Source organism: Ochotona princeps, chromosome 11 (genome assembly GCF_030435755.1).
Source record: "Ochotona princeps isolate mOchPri1 chromosome 11, mOchPri1.hap1, whole genome shotgun sequence".
Taxonomy (NCBI): Eukaryota; Metazoa; Chordata; class Mammalia; order Lagomorpha; family Ochotonidae; genus Ochotona; species Ochotona princeps.
In genome coordinates, this window is record NC_080842.1 from 4,923,983 (window position 1) to 4,938,730 (window position 14,748).

At 38.6% G+C, this 14,748-nt stretch overlaps 1 non-coding gene across 1 annotated transcript; it reads left to right on the forward strand.

Annotated features, from left to right (window-relative positions):
- The first annotated feature begins 3,344 nt into the window (after positions 1 to 3,344).
- LOC101518746 (uncharacterized) lies at positions 3,345 to 14,688 on the forward strand. The gene is made up of 5 exons (XR_009246237.1): positions 3,345 to 3,383; positions 5,177 to 5,209; positions 11,024 to 11,062; positions 13,933 to 13,971; positions 14,573 to 14,688. It is a non-coding gene; the product is annotated as an uncharacterized LOC101518746 (transcript).
- The last annotated feature ends 60 nt before the right edge of the window (positions 14,689 to 14,748 follow it).

Below are 14,748 nucleotides of genomic sequence, written 5' to 3' on the forward strand. Positions count from 1 at the left end.
ACTAGTCCATGCTCTGTGGAAGACTTCAAGGCTTTCCCTAAGAACTCAGACTCTGTCTGGGCTTCTTTGTGCTCTAATTTTATTCTCCAGGCACTCTCGTTGTCGTCGAGTCTCTGGACACCTTGTCCATCAACTCAGCTGTGGCTGCTGAATTTGCCTGGCTCTGCATGCATGCAGAAAATTGTGGAAACTGTCTCCTGGCCATACAAAAGCTCACTCACAAGGCTCACCTCACTGATTGCCCTGTCTCAGGGTTCAGTGAGCTGCACTAATGCTGAGTGTCGGATTGACTGTTTTATAATTTCAGCTGAATTTTTCAGTTAGAAGGGTAAATCTAGTGTGTTGCTTTGTCTTAGCTGCAACTGAGAGTGTGTTGTATGGTGTGTGTGTGTGTATATATATATGTATACTTGATATATATATGTATTATACATATGTGTGCATTTGAAAGGCAGAGTGGGGAGAGAGAGAAATTAGAGTGAATTGACCTCATCCTGTCTGACTTCCCAAACGGTCAGAACAACAAGAACTTCATGAGGCTGCAGCCAGGAGCCAGGGACGCCATGTGAATTCATCATGTGACCCAAGCACTCGAACCATCATCGGTTGCCTCCCAGGGTGTGCACTCGTAGGAACCTGGATTGGGAGCAGGGGCAGGTCTAGATCCCAGGCACTCTGATATGGGATGTAAGCCGTTCCTTAACCCACTGTTCTGCTGTTCTCAACACATGTGTTTTCTTTACTGTCCCTTTTAGTTAAGGAATTCCTATTGAAATATATTTAAAAAGGCACATCAGCATAATAGAGCATAGTATCAAACACAGGCAAGTAATACACGTGCATGCATATTGGGCGAAGGATGCAACTCACACCAATGTAGGAAAGCTGAGTATTCAGTCGTGTTTTTGAGATAAGTAAACAGCCCAAATAAAATTGAGCCATGTCTCATAATTTAAATCAAATAACTCTTCAGGCATATCAACGACTTACATACAAGAAACAAAACCTAAGGTACACCAGAAGAAACAATGAGCAAAAATGCTGTAGCCAGAGAATTTAACTTCATGGCGTTTTTACTTTCTTCTCTTCTTCCTGTTGTTGATTTTGTTTTGTGGTTTTTCACCTAAGGGGATATGCAGTAACTGTGTAATGGAGACTATCATATCCAGATGTGAGGAAACAATGCAGTATGCATCTCTACTTCCAGACATTATGTTTACTACATCTTGTCAATAGGATGCTGGATTCTCTGCTGTTGTCCGTGCCCGCAATGATGGACATATGACTATTTATGAAGAACTGTACTGTAGTAATAATATAAGGGAACTCAGTGGGGAGTCCGGGAGGGATCTTGGAGAAGGGGTAAGGGAAATCCCAGGGTCTATGGAACTATATCATAAAATGATGATAATAATTTAAAAAGTAAATTTACACACACACCCACACACACACCACACACACACACACACACACACACACACACACACACACAGAGGCATTCTAAGTATGTTAGCCAAAGTCAGAGATCGTACGTGAGAAAAGATGGTTGCATTCAGCCTCTGTATTTCACATTTAATTTTCTCAAGTCACTACTTCATTTTTCCAATTCTTCTTTCAAGTGCTATTCTGGATACCTCATTAGAACTTGCAACCATTGTTATATAAAGTGTTTTTAAAAATCATTTTTTAGTTCCTGCTGCAGGAATTGTCTTCTGTGGTGTTGACATTAGGATAGTAATTTGTATACCATTTTATCTTCATTCTGATCTTTCTGATAAAGATTGTGCATATATTGTGTTATTTATGTATATGCATATTGTATATATTTTTATTTTTTATTTATTTTTTTAAAAGATTTATTTTTATTACCAAGTCAGATACACAGAGAGGAGAGACAGAGAGGATCTTCCGTCCGATGATTCACTCCCCAAGTGACCACAATGGCCGGTGCTGCGCCGATCCGAAGCCGGGAACCTGGAACCTCTCCCAGGTCTCCCACGCGGGTGCAGGGTCCCAATGCATTGGGCTGTCCTCGACTGCTTTCCCAGGCCACAAGCAGGGAGCTGGATGGGAAGTGGAGCTGCCGGGATTAGAACCGGTGCCCACATGGGATCCTGGGGCGTTCAAGGCGAGGACTTTAGCCGCTAGGCCACTAGGCAACCGTCCGTGCCCCCTACAAATTCTTGAATATCATGGTCCATGATCACCAAAAATATTTCCACTTTGAAAGAAGCATAAATTAAAAATATATACAGGGCCCAGCTGCGTGGCCTAGCGGCTAAAGTCCTCGCCTTGAACGCCCCAGGATCCCATGTGGGCACCGGTTCTAATCCCGGCAGCTCCACTTCCCATCCAGCTCCCTGCTTGTGGTCTGGGAAAGCAGTCGAGAACAGCCCAATGCACTGGGACCCTGCACCAGTGTGGGAGACTTGGAGGAAGTTCCTGACTCCTGGCTTCAGGTCGGCGCATCACCTGCCGTTGTGGTCCCTTGGGGAATGAATCATCGGACGGAAGATCTTCCTCTCTGTCTCTCCTCCTCTCTATGTATCTCTGACTTTGCAATAAAAATAAATAAATCTTAAAAAAAAAAGAATTTGTAGGATTACAAGTTGGTGTCCTGAAACCAGAGCTTTTAGTCATTTGGATCGACTACTCTCTGAGACACATTCTTTCTGCCTCTGTATGCACGATTTATTTACAGAATTCCAAGTCCACACATCAGAATTTTCAATATGTCCATTTTTTTTGGGTGATATGACTCTATTGATTCCCAGGTTAACGAAGGAGTTTTCTGAAGCTTCTCTGAATCTAAGTGTCACATGGAAGGCAGAAACACTACATTTGTAGTTCCAGAAGTGTGTAACTGCTTTAGATATTTCTGGATTCTTTCCATTGTCTACAATTGTACATGATGTATGTTATGTTTTAAAACATTCTTCTGTTGAAGGAATGGAAATGGAAACTTAATATTACTAACTTGTTCTAATGTTGTAAGGAAGTCAGTAAATATTTTAGTTTGAAAAAAATGTAATGAGGTCTTTAATGTGAATAAAAAATTCTAAAGTACGTTGGTTGAAACCAAGGAGTTAGTGTGAGAAGGACACAAAGCAGCACAGTGTTTTCTCAACACTCTCCTCACTGAAATACCTGAAATTTGCACTCATTGATAACGAACACGAGCCTACTAAAATGTTATTTATTTGTGTCTCTGTTCAGTGGCGTTTGGGTACTATTTTTAAGTAAGTTATGTTATTAAAGGTAAAATGCTGTTGATTTTATTCACAAAGCCGATTAGCTTGTTTTGTATTAAATGGAAACATTATTTTCATTTTTTTTTTTTTTAGGTCCACATCAGAAGTTAGCACTCACACACATAGCAGCAAGTAAGTATATTAGAAAGTCTTTTTAGGATGTTGAAAACTAAGAATCAACTAATAATTCACAATGAGATTCTAAATCTTTTTTTAAAAAAAGATTGATACTCACATTCAGAGGGAAAGACAGGTAGATCTTCCATCTACTGTTCCACAACAGCGCTGCGCCAGGCAGGAGCCAGGCTCCAGGGGCGTCCTCTGCATCTCACACAGATGGCAGGGCTCAGACACTCGGTCTAGCTCCCACTGCTTTCCCCAGGTGATTAGCAGCAAGCTCTGCTAGAAGTGGAGCAAGCAGGATACGAACCAGCACCCGTATGGATGCTAGCATCACAGGGGGCAGCTTTACCTGCTGCATACACCACAGGGCCTCAATTTCTAAATATTTCTGGTGACCTTAATCAATAAAATAATGCACTGAAAAGCAGATTACTAATATATGTAGTAGGTTGGATTCTAATAAATGATTTCTTCCTTTGATAACTTTATTAAAAGTCTATCTGATAAAATGAGAAATGCATGTACAATCAGTGAAGAAAAGGAATAGAAAGTTAGTCAGCTTGGGTTACACAAGTACAGTGCTTGGGTAAGCAAAAAAAAAAAAAAAAAAAGCCTGAAGTTTCATTGATTGTGATAGAAATCATGAACCCAGATCTGGAAATTTCTCTAACAGCTTTGGACTGAGGAGAACTAAGTCTTTTTATCACCACTAAATTGCATTGTGTCTCCCATTGTTTATTTAATTTTTATAATACAAAATGTACATTTTTATGGAGAAGAGCGATAATTAAACATGCATTCAGGGTAAACTGATCAACATAGGAAATTAGTATAATAAGCCTCGTGCTAGTTACTCAATGCAGTGTAGAGTGTATTCGACTGCAGCATGTGGAACACTGGAGATAATTACGTATATGTAACATTTTTGGTACTTTTTATCCAGGATCATTCTGCACTCTGCCCAGTCTCCAATAATTGCTATTATTATGTCATATTTACTATTGAAAAAAAATCCATGTATGAGAGAACATGTGGCAATATCTTTCTGCTGTCTGCTAATTTCAGTTAGTAAAATGACCCACAGTTATGTACAGTTTTTCCCACAAATGACAGCACTTCATTTTTTATGGGTGAATAATATTAGAAAGTGTATGTACATCATGTCTATTTACTTGTCCGTTCATCTGTATGGACATCTGGGCTGATTCTATGGATTGGCCATCCTGAGGTTTAGCAAGTGTGAAAGTGCTGATGCCTCAATGACTTGTAAAGCTCATTTTTGTCTGCCTTAGACCCAGGAGTGGAATAGCTAGGTCACGTGGCAGTTCTACATTTAGTATTTTGTGGACACAGTGGCTGTACTGATGTGTATTCCCACCAAGGGGTTGTGGGATTCTTTGCCCTGTGTTCCTGGAGGTCTCCTTTTATTTGGGAGTGGAAATGCTGGCATGCCGGTCTTGTATATGTTTTAATGGTCTGGAACTTGAAAACCTTCATCAGACACTCAAACCCAGCATATAGTCTGTCTGGGATGTACCAGGAGAAAAACAAGTCTGACTTCCTGCTCTGCGCCCTGGTTGGGAGTGTGGTAATTATGCCTGACAGGCTTGGAATACTGGCCAATAGATTTTACTTATTTGAGTATCCTAATTGAAGAGTTTTGAAAAAAGTATTACCTATTGGTAAGTAGTGTTATTCAAGAGATACTACATGTTATAAGACTGTCAAATACTCACATTATGGACATCATTAACTGTTAATATTAATTAAAAGGCATTATTTTTACTCTCATTTTGGTCCAGATCAGAAAGCAGCAGCCACAAAGTTACTAGCAAGTAAGTACATAGGAGATATGTCTTACCATCAACATTTGTTAAAAATCAAAAACAAAATTAACAGCTAGGAATTAATTGTGCAACTCAAATAGTCAAAGTGTACGTCTAAAAATAACTTACTGGAATTTGCCTACCTACACAAATCACTCTGTCATTTGTTTAATGATGTGCTTAGAGTTCTTTTTTGGAAAATAATGGGATAAATGATTGGTGAACTGTTTCAAGCGCTGACTCACAAATGCAGTATTTCCATACTTTTGTCCTGGAGTACACAAATGAAAATTGACGTCTTTACATGTAGAAACTCAATATATGTACTCATAAACCACTGAGTTACGCTTGTCCCAGTGGGTTGGAAACAATCTGCACAAGAAAAATCCCTATAAGGGCTTAAAAATTTGACACTTTCCCTAGGTCCCCCAAATTGCAGCAGAGTATTCACTTAGTCTACTACCATTAGCTGAAAGGGGAACGTCTCTACTAATAATCTAAATAATTGTTTTGCTTATCAACCTCAACAGCGGTGGGTTTTGAGTCTTTTTGCCATCATAAAATATTTTGTAGTTTTCACCCCTGGGTTTCTAACTTACAATCCTTATTTATGTGTGTAACAGATTAGTGATTTTCTACAAAATTTCTCCAATTTCACAATGATTCCAAGACACACCCAAATTTACGGAGCACACTTCCTAGGGAGCCTACCTAGATTGTATGGTATCTATCATTTAGTCCAAAAGTTTCCCTTTGCGATAATTACTCTTGTATTGTGATCTATTCTTCAATTAACATTTGGAGTTTTCACCAGACTAAAAATACCCATTTCTATAATACTGTGTCATTATTAAAAGCAAAGGAGTTGTCACACAGTGCATGAAAACAGTACATTCCACTACTGTTTCCTCACTATATTCTATAGTTTCATAAAATTAGGGCCAGGTTTCTTTTGCTCAGTATTCTACAAACAAGATGTAGCAGAATGGCTGAATTGAGGTACATGGTAGGATTATCACTTATACACACAGTGAAGGGACAGAACAAAAATGCAACATCTGTGCTATAAACCACATGAGCACCCACGTCTAAGGGCCATCAGTCACCTGAGCACCATAAGTCACACACACGCCAACAGATTTGTGACAATGCAACTTCCCTCATTGTTTCCTTTCTGAATACATTATGCCTCATATTAAATATAGTGACATAGAACCTCTGCTAAAATTCTTAGGTATCTCAAATGAAGGATTATACCAGTCCCCATATGATAATGAAAATTTTTATCGGATCAGTTTAAGTTGGAATTTTTACCCACAGCATTAATTAATTAGTTAATGTCTTAATTCTATCAAAATTTTCAAGCTTTTCCTAAACAGCAGATAGGTTTTAAACCATTCGAAAACTTCGAATATTGAATCACCATAGTACTCTTCATTTGTCTTCTTTTTCCAAAAAAAAATTTGCTTATTTTTATTGGAAAGGCAGATGTATATATAGAGGGAGAGACAAAGATCTTCTGTCCACTGGTTCACTCCCCAAGCGGCTGCAATGGTTGAAGTTGAGTGGATCTAAAGCCAGGAGCTTCTTCCAGATCTTCTATGCAGGTGCAGGGTCTCAAGGCTTTGGGCCATCCTTAACTGCTTTCCCAGGCCACAAGCAGGGAGCTGGATGGGAAGTGGAGCAGCCGGGACAAGTATCAGTGCCCACAGTGGTCCAGGCACATGCAAGGCAAGGATTCAGCCGCTCGGTTATTGTGCCAGGCCCTATGTTTGTCTTTAAACTTCCAGGTTTTTATCCACAAGATACAATCCTGCTTTCATCATTACAATTATTTTTACATTCAATGAATATTTAGAGGAAATATATTATTCACCCATTTATCCCTAAATACATGTACTTTTTGTTTTATTAATTACATTGCATTATGTGACACAGTTTCATAGCTTAGAACCAGCCAGGAAATGGTCAGTGTGAGTACATGTAATTTTGATACTAGGTTTAGTTTCTTGAAGCAAAGCACTTGACTTTCGTTAGTGTCGATGTGTAATGAGAATCTTCTGTTAAAGGCCTGAATGTGAATGTTTTCCTCACACTTATTTCTTAATTATGGTTTATTTGATTACAGACTTTTGGTGGAAAGTCACTTTTCTGAAACATTTAAAAATACTGTTATTGATTAGATTTCAACCTTGTTAAAGTATTTGCTTTAATAATATGATTTTTCTAGCTGGCTTATAGTCTCTGCTTTAAATATTTTGATATTTTATCATATGTCTTAATAGGATTTGCTATTTTAATTTTTTTTGAAATAGAGGTGGGGAGGGTGCAGAGAGAAAGAGAGACAGAGAGAAATGTGTTCCATCTGATGGTTTACTTCATAAATGCCCGGGACAGTTGGGTCCCAGACAGGATGAAGACAAGAACCCAAGGTTCAATCCAGGTGTCCTATATGGGTGGCAATGAGCGATCAACGTACTTGGAACATTATCCGCTATCTCTAATGTTTTGCGTTAGCAGAAATTTGGATTGCAGGTGGAGGAGCTAGGACTTGAAACAGGTATTTTGACATGAGAGCTGAAATCCCCCACGGTGCCTTAATTGGAGCCTGGTCCAGGCACACATAGTGCTTTGTCCCAAATTAAATTAATTTCTGGATATATCTTGTTACGACTTCTGTAAAATGTCATTGATCTCCATTTTTCCTGTGACCTAGAGCCTGTTGAAGTGTTATTTCCATTTAATCTAGAAGGTCTTAGATACTCTTTAGGTATGAAGACAACAGCAACAAATGCTGCCCCATTGTCACTGTGAATTGTGCTAGGTAGGGTTAACTGCAGAACGGTTTCCTTGAGGAAGGTTCACGGACTTTCTCCATTGTAGTGGAATACCATCCAAAAACGCCCCCACAAGCATTGGTACGTATCAGAAGCTCCCTGCAGCTCAGCATGTGGGGGGTGAGATCAGCCTGCCTGTCTTTAGTGGAATAACAAGCATGTGTTGAACTCCCTCTCAGCTGTGGGTGGGAGAAGCTTAGTGATGTTCTTTGGGTCACTGTTGGAAGAACTCATCCTGTAAGTCATGCCTCAGGATACATTTTTATACCCATCTGAAAGTGGCATGTCACCTATGATGGATGCCTTCAAGGATGTACTGCAGCGTAATTTGTTGTAGCATTTCACCGAGTAAGATAATTCCTTACGTGTTGCATTCCCAACCTGAGGAATTTTGGTTGAAAGCGAAACCTGTTTCTTAGCTCTTTTTTTGCTCGTATTCTCATTAGATTATTTGATGTATTTTTGAATGTATCAATTTCAGTAAGAAGGGATGGAGACACAGTTTTGTGCTCTGTTTGTATCTTGGTTAGCAAGTTGGTTTCCTATGATGATGTGGGATTTTTTGGTGACATGTAAAATGTGTTTTGCCCCCTTCCAAGTGATTTATGAAGAGGCTCTAAGAGTTGTTGGATTTCATAAACATGTTTTATGTCCTTATTCTGTGTCTGAGGAACTCTCTCCTTTTAAATTGCTCCTTGGACATGCTTTGAGTTTTTGTTCTACCAGATATGGGCTGAGGAAGGACAGTGAGGTTTGCTTCTTGTGTTGAATTGCGTGGCAGTAGGTCTCTGGTCTCAGAGGTTTCCATGAAGTGACTATCAAATACTTGGTATGGCATATTCCTTGATCCATGAAACTGCTTCCATCTTTCAAAGCTACAAGTTTGGCTCTGGCAAGGGATGATCTGTGGGTTAGGATCAACTGGGGTGGATTGGATATCCTCTAACCTGTATGGCAGAACAAGTTTCTCTTCTTTAACAAGTGTTCCTTGAAGTGTTATATGGGGCTTCCAAATTTGTGCTGTGGGAAACCCAGAATTGGTTCTGGCCTGATGGAAAAGTTGCTTGAACACACAAATTTGTGTTGGAGGCCTAGGACAAGAATATGATATTGTGATAGAAACAAACAAATCTATGTTCTAGCTTGCAGTCCCTGAATTTGCATTCTAACGGTTCCAAGAATGGTCCATTTTGAAACAAAGATGGCTCCTCAGGAAAAGCTTGCTCTTGGTTGGCTCACCAAAAGTTACCGCCAAGTCTGGGCTTATCTGCCTACCATGGGGGAAACACAAGGATGACATGTTGAAGCAAAGCAAGCGAGTGTATTTGTAGCACTAATAAGCTGAGGCATTGAAAGGATTGGTGTCCCAAAGAAGCCTTCTTGTCTGTTCCTTTGTAACTAGCAATTTTTAGGTACTAGCGGCAGAAAATGAGGAAGAAGACAAGGCAACGACTGAGGAAACTCTGTAGAGACCTATATACCAGCCAGGGTCCAAGGAGGGTAATGTAACTCTCTGTGCATAGTCAGTTGAATTTAGAGATATGGTCTGCTCTAGCTACTCCTGGACAGCCTTATCAAAGCAGTTATTTCTGGGCATAGTTCCTTGTCTTCTCAGTGGAGGCAAGCCTGGGTAAGGGCTTCCCTGCAGATACCTCCAACTGCAAGCAGAATGTTTCTGGCGATAGACATATGTGCATGCAGGGCTGACCCAAAGGTGGAAGACAGCAAAGGAGACAGTGGCAACAGGAAGGGAGAGCTGTCATTCTTTTTACTGTTTCACGTCTGGCTTTCAAACACGTCCATGTCCATGTCTTCAACTCCTTCCCCCCGGGGGGGGGGGAGGTAATTAGAACCTCAACTTTAACTCCCCCTTTGCATCTGAGCTTATAGTTTTTTTTCTTTTTTTTTTTTTTTTACTTTTTTTATTAATTATTATGCATTATGTGACAGTTTCATAGGCTCTGGGAATCCTCCCACCCCTCCCCACACCCCTACCCCCTGGTGGATTCCTCCACCTTGGTGCAGTATTACAGTTCAAATTCAATCAAGATTCTTTCCTTGCAAACATATACCAAACATAGAGTCCAGCTACTTATTGTCCAGATGGGTTGAACAGTTTCTTGGGGAGACCATTTCTGGTCCAAAGTTAGAGCTGGTAGAATATCATCCCAGTCAATTAGGAGTCCCAATATAACATTAACAGCAATTTGCAACATTATGGAATTGACATGGTTTTGCGTAACCAGTATGTTAAAAAAAAACAAAAAACAAGTTCTTAACCACAACCTCTGATTAGCTCATTGACATTTCAATTTTAGTTTATATATAGGACCGGCTGCTATATACCTTAAAATGGCTATAAGGTACCATTCAGCTGTCTCGTGTCTATTTCATTTTAGTATTTAGCCATTTGTTGTGTTGAGGTATAATTTTACTGATCTTGGCAGATTTTAGGATCATCTAGACTGGCTTGTAACTCTAACAAGACATTTGTCAACAATTAAGGTGCAGAACATTTTTTTTGGGGTGGGTATGCAGGAAAGTCCCCATATAGTTTTTTTTTTCATGCTTAAAAATTATGGCTGATAATTGGAGTTTTCTGTTAAATTACATGCATTTTCTTCATTTTTTTTACTATATCTAATAGAAGGTGACAGTTATTCTGTCAGTTTAGTCTTGCAGATTTTGCTGAAGTAAATAAAAGTTTAAATTTGTATATCATCAAAGAAAGCTAATTTTAACCTTAAGGGTCAGATTTACATGTTGTGTTTAATAGTGATAAGAACAAACAACTTGTGTCTTGATTTTCTTCTCCGCTGCAGAACTTTAATGTTGTATCTTATATTTTACTTGGTATTTGAGCATACAACATTACTTGCATGTCACAAATGTTTAAAGAGCTAATTTTGGTACAAAATCTTATGCTCTTCGTTCTAAAAGTAGGCAAGTTTTATCATAGTAACTTTTACACATTATGTTTATTTAGGTCCAAGTCAGAGGATGGTACTCCAGAAGAAGTCAGCAGGTAAAATAACTTGTAAATAAATACACTGAAAAACAAAAAACAAAAAAGTTGAGAATTCACAAATATGTATGCTCAAGAATTTTTCAATAGTCACAATTTATAAAACACTGTTATCCAACCACCTTGCTCACATTTCTGATTCTAGGAATGAATATCCATTAACTTAATCTTTCTTCTTCCGTTGACCAAATTTTATTAATTGATCGCATTTGTGATGAGACAGGAAAACTTAACGAGATAAGATATTTATAAATTAATCCGCAGACTGATTGATTTTTCACCATTAATGGCAACATCTGTAAAGGAAAATAGTGTTTGGCGTGGATTGCATTTAGGCCTGTAAACCAGATATGAATAAATGAGCCCCCAACTTGGGAGAAGTTTATATGAGACAATATCATAAGCACCCTAAAATCTATCATTTCCTACAGACCCTCAAGAGTCCACAGTTGGGTTTACAAGGATATTCTGATTTCTCTTTCGGTTCCCTGTGTTCCACAGTTAATAGCTTTGTGGTGCTTCTGAAGTGATCAGTCATATATCTGCTCATCATCTACTGTAAGGTTTTCATGTGTCGTCTAGTATTTTTTTCTTTTTTCTTGAAGCAACTTCCAGTTACTTTCACTCCAGTTCTCCAGAATATGTTTTATGGCCACAAGGCTATTCTGGGCTGCACTAGACTACGGTGTCTCTCCTTCCTGGTGCAGACGGAAGCTGCAGAGCTTCTATTCTATATCCACTCTCTGTTGTTCCTGAATCTCTCTTGACATAGACTTCAATTGCTTTCTAAAAATTATGTACAAGAAAAAAAGCTGATTCTGTTTTCTGGTCTCTTGTCTTTGCCACTGTCCCCAGGGAACTTCTTGTACAGTGTTCCAGACATGCAGTTCTCTCAACATTTCACTCACACAGGGGCATTTATATTCTGAAATAACCTTGGTATAATGGCCCTGTTCATTTTGTTCCTCAGTTTGTGGATGGTAGTCTGCATGAGAAATGCTCACTAAGTCTTTGTTTAATGAATAAAGCATCACTCTTGAGTTTCATTTATGTGTATTAATTAATATTCCAAGAACTCCACTTGTCCCCTCACATTGTCTCTAATCATAAACTGTGACACCCACAACATCATCATCACCATCTACAAGTTGTTGCTGTTCATCTGCACTGATGAATAGGTGAAGATCTCAACTGTAGGACAGTATCCACATCATTTGGAAAATATAATTTAGAGTGCTATCCCATTGGTCTGTCTTTCTTATAGCAGACAGAAAAGCATGCTTGCATTATTCTTTCATTTAAATTTAGTTGGCTAAACAGATACAGTGCTTTAGTATTCCACCATCTGTTTTCTTGTATATATATTTTAAAAAATATGTGTGCTTTCAAAATTCAGTGTTTCGGAAATAGAGACAGAGATGGAGAGGGAAAGAGAGAGAGAGAGAGAGAGAGAGAGAGAGAATAGCTTCCATCCTTTTCAGTTTTACTCCTCAGTTGGTCACAATAGTAGCTAGGGCTCAGCCAAGCTAAATTCAGGATCCAAGAGTTTCTTCCACATCTTCCCTGTATGTGCAGGGGCCCAAGCATGTATGTCATTTTATGCTGCCTTTTCCATGCTGTTAACAGGAAGATTTGTTAGAAGTGAAGCAGCCAGGATATGAATTGTGCCTACATGGGACGCTAGCATTGCAGGTGGTGGATTTACCTGCTATGCCTCAATTCTGGCCTCTATTCTTTTTGAAAAAGTATTTTTTAAAGAAGTTTTATTTATATTTATTGGAAAAGCAGATTGCAGATAGGAGGAGAGATAGAAAAATTGTTCACCTGCTGGTTCACTCCCCAAATGTGTATAAGTGGCTGGAGCTGGGTCAATTAAAAGCCAGGAGCAAGGAGCTTCCTCTGGGTCTCCCACATGGGCGTAGCGTCCCAAAGCCTTAGGCCGTTCTCTGTTGCTTTCCCAGGGCATACGGAGGGAGCTGGATGGGAAGTGGAGCATTTGGGACACAAACTGAGTCCCATATGTGATGCCAATACTTAAAGGTGTGGAGGATTAGCCAGTTGAGCCAATGTACTTACCCCCTTGAATATGTATTTCTCATATTGTTTTCTGTTGTAAAGACAGTGGGAAATGTTGGTAGCCAATTTCCTTGGCAGACACAACAAAGATTTTCTTAAAGACAGAAATATTCATAGGAGGATACAGAAATCTATATAAATAAATTTCCTTATTGCTTTTGGGGAGAAGAGCTATAATAAAAAGAGAGTGTTTCTTGAAAAAGCAGTCACAGTTTCTGAAGATGCAATGTAACAAAGGTATGAAGATCAGAATTACACCACTACAATCACTGATTTCTCTTATTAATCTTAATATGTGTTTTCAATGGAAATGATTGTTTTTTTAATGATTTATTTTATTTTTATTGGAAAGTCAGATATATAGACAGGAGGAGAGACAGAGAGGAAGATCTGTCCATTGATTCACTCCCCAAGTATCCACAATGGCTGGAGCTGCTCTGATCCGAAGCCAGGAGCCCAGAGCCTCTTCCAGGTCTTCCATGCGGGTGCAGGGTCCCAAGGCTTTGGGCCATCCTCAACTGCTTTCTTAGACCACAAGCAAGGAGCTGGATGGAAATGATTCTTGACTGATTTTTCCTTAAATCATTCTTTTTGTTTTTTCCCAGAACACTGGGGATTAGAAATAAGGCTTATAAAAATAGAAAGAGATGCCATATAATTTTTATTTTGACTTTTGCTAGTCAGTATAAAAATAGAAAGAGGAAGAAATAATTGTGTTAAATAAGCACAACTGTGCTTGTATTGGATCAACTGTATTAAATCAATCTGAAAGTGTGATGTCTTTATTTCCTTAGGTCAGACATACAGGAAAGCAGCCAAACTAGTAGTGGCAGGTAAGAGTGTCAGCAGTGCTCTTAAAATACACATGCATTTGAATTTAAGATGAAATTATTAGGCTATACTTAATTCTTCAATATCGGTTGAGCAAATGTATTTGTGAAATAGTGTACCAATAAATAATTATAACTTTTTACTAACTTTAAAATAATGGATATTTAAATCATAGTACTTTCATTAAATTTAATATAGTTTATGGTAAACTTTCTCCTGTTAATAGAGTAAAATTAGAGTTAAATCTAATGTAAGACCAATAAATTAGCTTATAAAATAACCCATAAACTATAGTAAGAAAATACTTCAGGTAAATTATTTTTCAACAGCCGAAAATCTGTTGGTAACCTGAAAACCAAAATAAAAAATTGAATCTTAGGTATGAAAAAGTGAAATATTGTCACTTAAAAATAGATTAATATTCATGGAATTTTATGTGAAGGATATTTTATCATTGTTAATGCTTCTAATTATGAAATGATAGTTCCCTGAAGTCTTGGTGATGAGATTTTTCACTAAGTAGCATCCCAACTCTGTGCTTTGCAGTGCAGAGTATTAACTACTGGTACCTTGAACATGTTTTTTTCTCTCCCTTTTTCACAGTAACTAGTAATTCCTTCAAAAGACAATGAAAATATCAAGGGTCTCACTGAGAAATGAAAATGCAGCCATTCTTGACCTGGTCACAGCTGAAGGAAACAATAAACCGAGTGTGGAACAACTTGTATGCCAACCTGTCTGTTTTTCTTTTCCACTAACTCCAACTCAGAATTTGGTCC